Below are 10016 nucleotides of genomic sequence, written 5' to 3'. Positions count from 1 at the left end.
CCTGACTGCCGTAGTGGTGGCTAATGTCCTCTGCAGAGCTCAACCCAGTGTCCATGACCACACTTTTCAGGATGACAACTGTGTGCCGCAGTAGAAATAGCAGCATGCAGCAACCAAAAATTAAAGCCATAGCGCCACCTACTGGTAAAAAGACAGACATCTAATTACTAAGCTGTTCATCTAGAACTTAAGCAAATAAAAAAATGACAATAAATTTTAAAAGGTGTCAAATGTACCAAATTCACACAGAGAGGAATATACCATTAAGCAATTTGGGAATTCAAGATGACATGGCATCACAATGAGAGAATGAAAATTCTCCAGAAACCAAACTTATAGACATGGAAGATTGTGATCTAATGGATAGACAATTCAAAATAGCTGTCATGAAGAAATTCAAAGAGGTACAAGAAAATGCAGAAAGACAATACAATAAACTCCAAGAACAAAATTAATGAGCAGGAGGAATAGTTTACAAAAGAGATTGAAACAACAAGAGATAATCTCAGAGAGATTCAGCATTTGAAGAGCTCAATGAATGAAATAGAGAGTGCTATAGAGAACAACGAGCCCAACGGGGTAATGAATTAGCAAACTCTAAGAAGAAATGAGAAGTGACTCCAGTGGAAGAGAAAGAAAGGCTTTTTTTTTTAATGGAGAAATACTACAAGAACTACCAGACTCCATCAAGAAAGGTAACAAGAAAATCTGTTATCCCAGAAGGTGAAGAGGAAAAGGAAGCAGAGCTCTTATTCAAAGAAGAAATAACTGAGGTGTCCCAAATCTACAAAAAAAATTGAATAAGTGAATAAATAGATGGAACTAGAAAACTACTGGTGACATGGCAATAGTAAATATCCATATATCAATATTCACTTTAAATGGAAATGGACGGAGCTCACCAATCAAATGGCAGAGAGTGACTGGTTGGATCAGAATACAAAACCCAACTTTCTGTGGTCTCCAGAAGACCCATCTAAGCTCCAAAGATAAACACAGGCTCAAAGTAAATGCTTGGAAAACAATCCTAGAAACAAATGAGAACCCCCCAAAAAGGCAATAGTCACAGTTCCAGCAGATAAAATCAACTTCCAGTTAAAAAAGGTAACAAAAGACAAGAATGAACATTATATAATGATTAAATAATCACTACACCATAACACTCAGCAATAAAATATGCACAAAACAAAGGATTACCAAAATCTATATAACTAACAAATCTAAAAACAGACATTGGCAGCACAATAATTTTATGCAAACCCACAGCAGCATCCTACTCAATGATAAGAAACTGAAAGCTTTTCCTGTAAGATCAGTGCACAACAAGGATGTCCGCTCTTACCATTACCTTTCAACATGGCATTGGATATGCTAGCAATTAGGAAGGAGAACAACATAAAAGAAATCCAAATTAGAAAAAAAAGAAGGAAAACCTATCACTATTTTCCAGGTGACATGATGATTTTTACACAGGAAACCCTAAAGACTCAACTAAAAAAGTATTGCAGATGATAAAGAGGCAGGCCACAAAAAACATACAAGAGTCTATTGCATTCCTATATCCAAATAATGAACTATAAGAGAAAGAAATTATGAAAACTATCCCTTTTACAATAGCATCAAACAGTATTAAGTATATGGGAATTAACCTAACAAAGGAGTTGAAAGACCTAGCCTTAAAAAAACTATAAGACAGTGTTAAAAAAAAAAAAAACAGAGAGACATGGAAATGGAAAATTATTCCATATGCATAGATTAGAAGAATTAACATTGTTAAAATGCCCATCGTACCCAAAGCAGTATGTTGATTCAATGCAATCCCTATCAAAGATTCAAAGGAATTTTTCAAAGAAACATGACGGAAATTTATATGGAACAATAGAAGACCCTGAATAACCAGAGTAATCAACCAAAATAAGAAGAGGAATGGAAGTATCACGCTTTCAGATCTCAAACTCCACAAGGCTTTAGTGGGGGGGGAGGGGCCGGGAAAGTATGTTATAGGAATAAAAATAGACACAGAGGGGCCTCCCCAGGTGGCGCAGCGGTTGAGCACTGGGCTGCGAAGCTGCCCGCAGCCTCTGCAGCGCTGTTTCAATCCCGTTGCTGGCGAGGGTCCCATATGGCGTGCAGACCTCTCCTGCTGCCCGCTGCTCCCCTCAGCAGTGTATTGCGTCAGTTTGTCTGCTCTGCTCCCCGCTCTGGCTCTGGTGAATTCTCTCACCCTCCCGTGCTTCTGACTGTACCCAGTGCTTGTATAAATAAATAAATCTTTAAAAAAAAATAGATACAGAGACCCATGAATAGAGTTGAGAGCCCAGAAGTAAACCCATATTCATATGGACACTTAATCTACAACTTTGTAGATTGCATTAATCTACAAAGGAGCTAAGAGCATACACTGGAGAAAGGAACATCTCTTCAACAAATGGTGTTGGGAAAACTGGACAGGCACATGAATGCAAAAAAGTGAACTAGACCACTATCTCACAAAAATTACACACAGAATTTAACTCAAAGTAGATTAAAGATTTGGATGTAAAACCAAAAATCCTAAAAAACATAGAAGAAAACAAGCAAAACTGTCAGTGACGTTAGCTACAGGGATGTCCTTGGGGATTCAACTCCAATGGCAAGGAAAGCCAAAGGAAAAATAAACAAAAGGACCCCATTAAGCTACAAGTTTCTGTACAGTGGAAGGAACTATCACTAAAAAAAAAAAAGGCACTGTACTGTATGGGGGGAAATATTTGTATACCACACATCTGACAAGGAGCTAATATCCAAGATGCCCAACAGACTCATACAACTCAACAAAAAGAAAAGAAAGAACCCAATCCAAAAAATGGGCAGAAGAGCTAAATAGGCACTTCTCCAAAAACATGCAGATGGCCCAGAGGCCCATGAAAGCATGCTCATGGCTTACTGTCAGGGAACTGCAAACGAAAACCACCTCACTCTTGCGAGAGTAGGCCCATGTTAAAAACAGAAACACTAAATGCTGGCGAGGGCGCGGAGAAAAAGGAGCCTCCTACACTGCTGGGGGGATGCAGACAGGTCCAGCCCCTGTGAAAAACAGTGTGGAGGTTCCTCAAAATACTAAAAATAGATCTTCTATATGATCCAGCAACTCCACTCTGGAGTATCTACCCAAAGAATACAAAAACACTAGGTCGAAGGGACATCTGCACCCCATGCTCACTGTGGCACTCTGGACAACAGCCAAGGCATGGAAACAACCTAAGTGCCCAAGGACACAGGAGTGAATTAAGATGTGGGGTATACAATGACCAAAACAAAGAGACATCCTACTGAATGGGAGACAATATTTGCATGCCATAAAAGGGACTGATAGCAAAGATCTACAAGGAACTTAACACAACTCAACAACCCAGTTCAAAAATGGGCAGAAGAGCTCAAAAGACACTTCTCCAAAGAGGAAATGCAAACGGCCAACAGGCACATGAAAAAATGGTCAGCATCACCAATCATCAGAGAAATGCAGCTCAAAACCACAATGAGAGACCACAGCACACTGGTGGAAATGGCCTATATTGAAAAACTGGCAACAACAAATGCTGGTGAGGATGTGGAGAAAAAGGAACCTCCTACACTGCTGGGAGCCAAGCAAACCTGCCCAGCCTCAGGTCACTGAAAACAGAGGTACCCAAGGGCCCAGTGAGTCCACTCCTGGGAATCTGCCCAATGGACACAAAAACATTGATCCAAAAGGATACCCGCACCCCATGTTTATAGCAGCACTATTTACAGTAGCTAAGGTATGGAAACAACCCAAATGCCCACAAACAGATGAGTGGATCAAGAAGCTGTGGTCTACGTAGAAAATGGAATACTATTCAGCAATCAAAAAGAGAAACTCAAGCCATTTGTCCAGTGCGGTGGAGCTGGAGGGATGATGCTCAGTGAAATAAGTCAGAAAGAAAAACATAAATACCAGATGGTCTTACTTACATGTGGAATAGAGAAACCCACCAAAGGGTTGAGAAAAAGTCAAAACTAGCAGCTGACCATAGATCTGAGGCCTCCAGCGAAGGAGGAGGCCGGAGAGGCGTCAAAACAGGGGAGGGAAGAGCACCGGGAACGTGGTGTTGGTCCACAGGTGGTATGGTGGCGGGAGAACTATGGGGACTACAGAGCTGTAAGAAAATAAATTTAATTAATTGTTTAAAATGTGGTGTGTACACACCAGGGAATACTGCTCAGGTGAAAAAAAGCACCTAACATTGCAACAACATGGATGGAACTGGACTATGCTAAGTGAAATAAATCAGAAGAAGAAAGCAAATGCAGTATCATTTTACTCATATATGGAATGCTGAGAAACAAGAGAAAGTAACTGAAAAACCTAAAACAGACCCTAGAGATGACTGCAAAATTTAGCCCGCTAGAGGCCTAGGGCGGGTTGGGACAAAGGCGGGATGGCTGTCTGAGGAAGATTAAACCACATACACTGTTGTAAACCAATGGCACCTCAACTTAAAAATCCTTAAAATAAGGATGATCAAGAAAAAGCAGGCCTCCCCGGTGGCGCAGCGGTTGAGCGCTGGGTTGCGAAGCTGCCCGCGGTCTCTGCGGCGCAGGTTCGATCCCCGGCTGCTCCCTGGCCACGGGAGGAGGGTCCCACATGGCGCGCAGACCTCTCCTGCCGCCCACTGCTCCCCTCAGCAGTGTCCTTCGGTCCTTCTGCCTGCTCTGCTCCCCGCTCTGGCTCTGGTGAATTCATTCTCTCACCCTCCCGTGCTCCTGACTGTACCCAGTGCATGTATAAATAAATAAATAAATAAATCTTTAAAAAAAAAAGAAAAAGAAAAAGAAAATGAACATGAAGCAAAGAGTAGAGTCTCTGCGTGTTAAAAAATTAATCAACCACACTTTCCTGGGGTCACGCCTCCCTCCTCAGTGAGTAAAGTGCAACAGCAGCAGCTGATACACACTGAGTGCTCACTACGCATCAGAGATGGTCAAGAACTTTCATGTACTTTGCATGTTATGGTCTTGTGATACAGACACAATTATGCTCAGTTGTGAAGTAGGAAACTAAGCAATGGTCTCATGTGCATCTCACAAAGCAGAACTCGGAGCATCTGCTATTTCCTCCTCGTGCTCTGCAGATGCCTTATGCTCTGGTCAGCACAGGCCAACCATGTCCCCTAGCAAAGGCATCGCGGCACTGCCAACACTCACTCTGGGCCATGCAAAGTCACATTTGCAGCGTTAGCATTTGAGTCCGGGGCTCTGTTGCCCAAAGGCCTCAGTATGGTCTCTCACAGATGCCAACTGTCTAGGAACAAGGAGTATATTTTGTGACAGAGCTCTTGGTAGTTTTTAGTTGTGATTTATTACAGTTCCTGTCTTAGGATGTAGAGGCACCTATCTACGTTTGAATATGAGCCCTTGAAAGTTAACTTTTGTGTGATCCTGAAGAAATTGCCTGCCCTCTCTGTGCCCGTTAACTTATCTTTAAAGCGGGGATAACAATATTATCCACAATGTGTGTTACCAAACATTTAGCACTGTGTTTAGCATATAGTTTCCGTTTAATAAATGTTGGTTACTATTTCTAAGGCCACTGGGTGTTTTTCTGCCTTAAATAAATAGGGTTTATGTATGAAGTATCTCTTTCTGGGTACTGAACACCTGTTGATTACGCCTTATCTTTATTAACCTTATTTATTCTAAGATGAATGTGATTCCTCCTACTACAGGAGCTTTGGTGTACTGGTCCATGGGCCGGGAATGTTACCCCTTTTCCTGTTTATCTGGCCAATTCCTATCTGCCCTTTAAACTCCAGGAGAGCATGGACTCCATCTGGGTTTTACCATTTTACACCCCAAGTTTCACACAGCCCTGGAGCACGTGCACACGGTAATGTTTGCTGCCTCATTCTAGGATTTCATCTCATTCAGCTACTCCTGTGTGTTAATTCACATCCCAGCTACAGCCTTTCTGTCTATGGACTGGTTCTGGACAGTTTTCAAAAAATATTCACTGAACAAGTACTATATGTTAGCTTCTGTGCTAGCAGCTTGGAAAATATTTTTTTTTTTTTTAACAGAAGCATTGTGCTCTCAAGAAACTGGGTTTCTCCGAGGCATGCAGAGGTAGAAATTAAAACCCCAAATAAGTGGTGGGCACGGTGGCTCCTGATTCCTGGGCCCGGGCCCTGCATTCAGCGCGCTCGCAGGAACGGGTGGGAACCAGGCCCTCTTGCTGGGCGCTGCCAATTTCAGAAAGAGGCAGAACTGCAGTTACCGCAAACCTGGGCAGAGCACCACCGAGAGGGCTGCGGGGAACCCGCGGGGGGGCCGGCTTGCCGCCTTCTGCTCCTCCTGTCCTCCGGGCCTCTAGAAAGCAGCACAGTGGCACTCAGCCGCTGCCCGGGCGCTGCGCCCCGGCCCTGCGACCCCACCCCGTCACTACACCCCCACCCCCCTCATCCCCAACTCCTCCCCAGCCCCGCGGCCCCTAACCCCACCCCAACCCCACTATGCCCACCCTCCCAACCCTGGGCCGCAACAAGCAGGGGCAGGGCGGGGCGGGGGCGCGGTTTCGGGGAGCGGTGCGGGCCCCGCCCCCCCTCCCCGGCTGGCTGTCCCTCGGTGCTGCTGAGTTAGGAGGCGCGACCCTGGGCACAGGTGGGTCCCACCCGCCGGCCGGGAGGGGCGCCTCCTGGCGGGGCGGGGCGCGGCGGCACTGACCTGAACCCCGCGGACGAGAGGGCGCCCGGGCCTGGCCTCCCAGCGGGGGTCCGGCTCGTGCCGGCGCACGACAGGGTCAGCCCCCAGGAGCGGCGCGCGGCCCGCGGGGTGCGGCGCGGGAAGAGCTGGCAGGGCTGGACCCGCGGGAGCAGGGCCGAGGCCCGGTTCGCCGTTGCCTAGCGGGGGCCTCCCGGCCTGGGCCGCCGCCGCCGGGGCCCCTGACCCTCCGCGTGACCCGACAGGAGCCGACCGGAAGGAGGGGGCGCCGGGCCAGAGCCGGCGGCTCTGCCCGCTCGTCCCAGCCCCCCGCTGCTCTCAGCCCAGGTCCCGCCCTTTCTCGCCCCTCCTGGCACTGCGCGGGGCGCGGGGCTGGGGGGGCGCCCTCCCACCTCTGAACGTAGCGCTACCCCGAAAACTGCAAAGCGCGCCCGCCCCCGCCCGACTTGGAGTCGCCCTGCAGAGGCCTCCGCCCGCTTTGTCCCTGCCCAGCTCGGGGCTGCGCGTCTCCCAGACGGGGGCACCTGCAGAGCCATTGGCGGGGCACGAGGACGTGTCTGTGTGGTGCAGACGCTACCGGGGCGGCTTCGTGACACGCTGTCGCGACCTCATGGGCTGCTCTGACGCTGTCCCGACCATAGAGGCAGGGAGGTTAGAACACGGGGTGACACTGGCGTCACTGCTGCTTGAGACCCACCAGGGATACAGCCAGGGATCACGCTGTCTCGCCAGCCGCGGGATGAGGGCACGTCTCCAGGGGGGAGGGCTCCACAATCTTGGGGTGCCTGGCCTCGCTCCTTTCTGGGAGAGTGGAAGGGGACCCATGGCCTCCTGGGCTGGGCCATGGCATCTGAAACAAGAGCTGGTTGACATCTCTGCCTGTCCACCCCGGAGGGGTGGCTGGAGAGCCTCGTTCTGTGTCCACTGTTTCTTGCAGCTATGTGTCCTGCTGGCTGACCCTGGGGAGGCAGGGGCCCCGGGACGGAGAAGCCTCTTTGGAGGGGTTCTCGTTCCACCGAGCCGATGTGGCAGGGACCCAGCAGCTGGGAGCCATGATGAGCCCCCATCTATGACACAAGTCGCCCCTGTGGGACACGTGTGCCTGCCATGGCCCCCATCCAGGCTCTCTGGGCCGAGGAGCTCCACGTGACTCCTGCCCCGTGCCACAACTGCAGGTGCCGTGGCTCGGAGGGGCTGACGGGCGGCCAGGTGTTCTGGGCGTGCAGGGCACTGGAAGACCCTGCCCCCCCCCCGCCCCCCGAGGCTGAAGGGAGAGTGTCAAACCGGTGGACATCAGACTCGAACTGGGGCGGGGAGGGCTACAAAAGGGCAACAAGGCAGGAGGGCAGATGGCTGGACGGAAGGGGCGCCCACCTGCCAGGGCTCTGATGGCAGAGAGGCACCAAAAAGCCCCAGAAGGAAAACCAAGGGCCAGAGCAATACAACGCCCACGCGATAGGGGCGGAGGGGCCAGAGCCTAACAAAGGACAGTGCCCGCCAAGAGGGCAGGTCACTGTCTGGGTCTCACCCACGCACACAAGTGCCAGAGACCTCGGGCTTATTTTATAAACGGGACACGAGGAGCTCGCGGTACCCACAAGCGGCAGCCGCCTCACCCAGACAGCGTCAGGGACGGTCGCCACCGGCCCCCGGGGGGGCCGGACGGCACTGGCCGGGAGCGAGGACCACCACCGGCCCCCGGGGGGGGGCGGCGGGGGCGGGGGCACCCAGCGCTCACGGCTCTTGGTGAGGTGTCGGGCGACCCCCGCGACAGACCGCGCCGAGACGCCAGGCCCAGGCCGTCCGCGGCTGCTCCTCTCGGGCGATGGAGGCCGGGGCCGCGGCCCCACGTGTCGCAGAGGCCCGCGGCGTCTCGCTCCTCCCGGGAGGTCGGCTGCCGCACGCGTCTCTCCTTCCGCCTTCGTCTTCGGAGCCGGGACGGGCGTCTTCCCTCTCCTCCTTCCTTCCGCGGGCGGCGCCCGCCGGAGCCCGTCTCTTCTCGCGGGGCCGGCGTCGTCCGTCCGGCCTTCGGCCTTGGGCGCGCGGGCCCGGGCGAGAGCCGCTCGCGGGGCGCCCCGCCCGCAGGCCTGACGGGCCCGGCCTGCGCTCGGGCGGCGGACGGGGCGTGTCCCCGGCGACCCCGGAAGTGCGCGCGCGTGCAGGGCTCCGAGGCGCGCCTGCCACGACGGGGCGGACGCGCGGTGGCGCCGCAGGGTGAGAGAAGCACCGCTCCTGCCGCCCCCCCTTCCAGGAACACCTCGAGGCCCCTGAAGGGGGTCGGCCCTGCTGGGGGTGCCGGGGGCAGGAGCCACCCGAGCTTCTGTCCGCGCCGGGCGCTCCCCCCGCGGGGGTGCTGCGGGGCCGGGCCACGAGGCGCGCTGGGGTCGCGACATGCTGGCCGACCCGGCCGGGCCGTGATCGTGGCCCCGGGTCTCGCCGCTCCTGCCCCCGCGGCCCCGGGGCGTGACGACCCGCAAGGACTCAGCGCGCGGCGGGGCGCCCCGGGACGCCGTGGGGGCGAACTCGCCGCTTGTCACTCGGCTTCCAGGATCGTGGAGGCCTGCTCGTGCCGGCGCGACTCGCACCCACCCGCCTTCGGCGTCGCTCCCAGGGGGTCGACTCCACGGCCGGCCCTCGCGGCGCCCTCACGCCCTCGCAGGAACCGCTGTTCCCACCGGCCAGGCCCGGAGGCCCCGCCTGGCCTCAGCCCCCAGCGGCCTCCAGTCCCGGGCCCCCGCGGAAGGGAACCCGCCGCCGCCGGGCCCGGTGTCCGCTTGTCTCTCGGGCCGTGCCTGCCGGGGCCGCCGGGGCCGCCGGGGCCGCCGGGGCGCGTCGCTTCGGCCCTCCCGAGCCCGGGCTCCGGGCGCCCCCCTGCGCGTCAGAGCCCGTGCGTCCGGCCGGTCCTCGCGCTCTCAGCCCGGGCTGAGGCGGCGTCTGTGCGCACGTGCGCGTTGGGCAGCCCCCAGCCGGGCCCCGCGGCCTACAGTGCCTGGCGCAGGAGCCACGTGTCCCTGAAACAGTCACTGCCGTGGCGTGCACGCAAGGGCTGGCGAAAGAGGAACTAAGAAGGCCTCCCCGGTGGCGCAGCGGTTGAGCGCTGGGTTGCGAAGCTGCCCGCGGCCTCTGCGGCGCCGGTTCCATCCCCGGCTGCTGCCCGGCCACCGGAGGAGGGTCCCCCATGGCGCGCAGACCTCTCCTGCCGCCCGCTGCTCCCCTCAGCAGTGTCCCTCGGTCCTTCTGCCTGCTCTGCTCCCCGCTCTGGCTCTGGTGAATCCTCTCACCCTCCCGCGCTTCTGACT

This window comes from Talpa europaea (assembly GCF_964194135.1).
Source record: "Talpa europaea genome assembly, chromosome: X".
Taxonomy (NCBI): Eukaryota; Metazoa; Chordata; class Mammalia; order Eulipotyphla; family Talpidae; genus Talpa; species Talpa europaea.
This window is presented reverse-complemented; position numbering follows the sequence as displayed.